Source organism: Penaeus chinensis, chromosome 18 (genome assembly GCF_019202785.1).
Source record: "Penaeus chinensis breed Huanghai No. 1 chromosome 18, ASM1920278v2, whole genome shotgun sequence".
Classification (NCBI taxonomy): domain Eukaryota; kingdom Metazoa; phylum Arthropoda; class Malacostraca; order Decapoda; family Penaeidae; genus Penaeus; species Penaeus chinensis.
Genome location: NC_061836.1, coordinates 31,138,960 through 31,143,306, shown reverse-complemented (window position 1 = coordinate 31,143,306; position 4,347 = coordinate 31,138,960).

The following is a 4,347-nucleotide window of genomic DNA, read 5'->3' as shown; positions in this document are numbered from 1 at the left end:
GAGGAGGGGGAAGAGGAGCAGGAAAACGAGGAAGTGGAGGTGAGGAGCAATCGGGGTACGAGAACGCGAGAACATAGACATTTCAGCTCGAAAAGGACAAGGAAGCTTTACCTTCTGTTATGTCCTTCCTCCTGTTGAAATATGCCGTATCGGATGAGACTTATTTTTCCCAGCACACGCACACACACACACACACACACACACACACACACACACACACACACACACACACACACACACACACACACACACACACACACACTCACACACACACATACACGAGTGAAAGTACCCCACAGGATAATATATATGAATATATCAGGATACAGGATGCAGCACCAGAGTTTGAGTGTTTGTATGTATGTGTATGTGCGTACGTACGCTTGTATTTCGTGCACTATTCATATGCCAGTGCCTGACGTATAGGAACCAGGCATTCTGACCCCAGAGCGTTAAAAAATAATGTTCTACTCTCATCGGTCGCGCCGGCTTGCAAAGGGGGGGTCGGGCGGTCTAGACGTGACCGTTATGTGGGCGGTAGTTTTTTTCGAAGTATGTGTGTGTGTGTGTGTGTGTGTGTGTGTGTGTGTGTGTGTGTGTGTGTGTGTGTGTGTGTGCGCGCGTGTCTGTGTGTGTTTGCGTGCGTGTGTGTGTGCAGGGAAAAACAAGGTCGTCGCCGAAAGGGGGAGGAGGAGGCAGAGAAAGAGGAGAAAGCAGGATATGAAGAAAAGAAGGAGACAAGAAGGGAGAGAAGAGGAAGTTGAACACGAAAATGACCTACCTAAGCTGCTCTCACCTCGCATCGCAGATAAATTATGTAATCCTTTTGTCTGAAGAAAATTAGTATATCCGATAATATCAATGGGCTTTGTCTACGAACTGTATAAAAAAGTGAACTACTAAATACTGACCTCGCTACCATGATAGAGTGTCTGCGTTAACTCTACTTAAAAGCTGAGACTGTTAGCTTGGAGAACTTTAAAGGCTAACCCTGGATAAAACAAATAAAAATAGGCCTACCATATTACTCCAAAACGTCCAAATACCACTGCACAAAATATCATGTGAATTTTACTTGTAAGTGACCTAATTTTCATATAAACTTGTCTGGGAATTACTAAAGGAAACAAGGCATCCTGTTTTCCAAAGGTAGTCATGAGTGAATCTTGAATACAAGGACAAAACAAGGACAAATTTCTGATACGAAAGAGATCCAAATTTATATCTTTGTCTGTTTTTCCTGTGATGTCATTGCGCTGGATTTCCCTTCTCCTTCTATTTTTCTCTCTGTGTATAATGCGGGTAAAAATCGCAACGCAGTCTTTTGGAATTCGAAGATAGAGATACTAACTTTCGACTGCTCGTATATGTACTTGGATTAAGTAATAAAACATGTGCTGAGTTGATGTGTTTTAACGATGAAGGCCAGGAGTTGCTGTCATTCAAATGCTCACTAAACTCTGTTGAAGGCAAATTTTACGCAGGAGCGCTGAAAAGGGTGACGGGTTCGATGACTCTTGTAACTACCATGAAGACAGGACGAGTGAATGGCCTGAAATGTAGAGAGTGATTTTAATGGAAAGGCAAGGGCCTACACCAGCCGTCTCATAAGTGCCTCGATGTGTAGCTGAAGTGTTTGGTTCAGTATGGTTTGTGATATCGGCAGGAAAAAAGAAAAAAAAAATATCGATTAAATAAATTAATAAATAAAAACGTGTGATAGAGCAAATGTGGCTTCTACTTGTTTGCAGGATCCTTAGCATATCACTCGCAGAAGCACCATACGAGTGGTGTCCAATATCCTCTCAAGGTCGAGAAAGAAAGCCTTCGCGGGAAGTGATGAAACTCTTAGGACTGGGCACTGCAATTCCCAACACTGTGTACAACAACACCTGGGTCTGTCCAAAGAAAACCTTCAAGAGCAACAACTCACAACGCTCCAAACAACCTAAGTGGGTCGGTGACCCAACACTATTAAGGGAACAAAAGCGAGTTCAGGAGTATTTTGATATCTACAAGTAGGACAATACCCGTGACAACCTTATTCAGTTTCCTAAAGTTAACAAAAACCTACGGGAATTAAAAACTAATTTCAGAAATGAACACTGAACCATTCCTACAAAATATTAACAGTAACACCTCAATGTCTGAGGTCTGGAAAAAAAAAATAATCGACGCTCAGGCAAACCAACTAACACCCCGCAGTTCCATAGTCCTCTTGCACAAGCAGATGTGCTCTTTAGTCGATGGGCTGGAGCGTCCAAATTGAGCTCACTTTCCATAAATATTCAGAATCACCTAAGCAGATGTGCTCTTTAGTCGATGGGCTGGAGCGTCCAAATTGAGCTCACTTTCCATAAATATTCAGAATCACCTAAGTCTAAAATTGCACATAAATTGGCCATTGAGATTGGATGTTCTGATACCGACCCTTCAGACTTTGCTAAGAGTACTGAGTGGGAACTGAGCAATGTGTCATAAGTATAAATATCTCGGGGTGAACATAAATGATGCAGACCTGATCCTTTCTCTAAAGAAGAGTCTGGGAGAGATTGAAACCGTTGAAAGTTCTTGCCGGAAGAGAACATGGCATTAGTGTTAAGCGCCCAAGCCTGTTTTACTTGGCTTTTATAAGGTCAGTTGTAGACTACCATGACTCTGTACTTGTTGCACTGTAAGGAATCAGAAATAAATATCTAAGTAGTAGTGCAAGATGAAGCTATGAAGACTGTCCTCAGCGCCCCAGGAACAAGGACAGTGAACATGATATCAGAACTAAACTTACCATCCATTTCTGATAGAATAATATTTATTTGCACCATATTTGGGGTCAAAACTCTGAGAGAACCCTTGTATTTTTCAGATTTCCAAAAACAACTGCAACATAAAATCACGCAAACAGACGTGACTAATGACACACACGCGCGCCCTCTGATACACAAAATCTTCATGAACATTACAAAGCTCAATGTCCCAATTAGTAAAATACCAAAGGGTCGATCCATTCCCCCTTGGAAAAGTTCAACATTGATCGTGCACCTTACACACACACACACACACACACACACACACACACACACACACACACACACACACACACACACACACACAAAAAAAAAAAAAAAAAAAAAAAAAAAAAAAGTATACCTAATTGCGTGTTAGCAACGGTAAAGGAACACAGAATCTATGGGCGATGATGCATACGAGTGTTACGCTGACGGATCCGTACAGTCTGGATACAAAGCTAGTTGTGCTTGCGCTGTATACAAAAATGGCTTACTACTACATCAAGTTAATGTAAGAGTGCAAAACTGAGCCAGCACTACACAAACGGAATTGGCAGGTATACTCCTTGCAACGGAATTCTTAATGTCTCGGGGCTCTGGAGTAGTTTTCTGTGACTCTCAGAGTGCTCTTCGGACACTAAATTCTTTCAAAGCAGGTGGCGATGAGGAAATTGTGAGTTGCATTAAGCGTGAAGTATCTTATGCAACAGAGCGCAATTTCAACATTTAATTTGTATGGATTCCATCTCACGTTGGCAAACTCAAGCACGGCCACGTAGACAATTTGGCGAAGGAAGCCTGCATCAAAGATACTGTGAGCATACCTCTTACTAGGGTTGCACATATACTGAAAAGTTTTCATAAGGAAGAACTAGCAGATCTGACAAATACTAAAAGGCCTGAAAGCTGTACCATAAGGCACTACGATCAGTATAGACATAGCAAGCTTTCCTATGGGTGACACCGAAGTCAGAGTAGACAATGTGACGTGGTTATTTCCAGAATACGTTTAGGTTATAGAATGTATTGGCAACTACACGGTGCAAGAAGTGTAGATGAATCTAGATGTAGACTGTAACGAAGGAAACAGGCAAACGCTTGAGCACTATATCTCGGACTGTCATGTGATATATCCTTTCAGACCACCTAGCATGAGGAATAAAGAACTATGTGAATATTTCATCTGATGCACTGGAAGATGTACTCGTACTATAGCCTAAATTCACTATGTAAAACTGCCGTAAACAGTTACACTAAAATAAATGAACTTACTTAACTTCAAGCGTATTATGTCTAATATATATAAAACTGTAATCAAGATTGACCACACCTGAACAGATAGCCAGGGTGGTAAATAAACTTACTTAACTTAACTTTACCATGTACAATTACAATAATCACAGAATACTATACTGTGTCTAACAAATGAAAACGTAATCACGATTGCCCACGCCTGAGCACGTAGCCAGGTGATAAATCAACTAACTCAACTGCCTCCCTTTCCTCGCCCACCCATCCCTTTGCAGGAGAGAGAGGATGGGAGGCAGCTCCTTCTTCATCA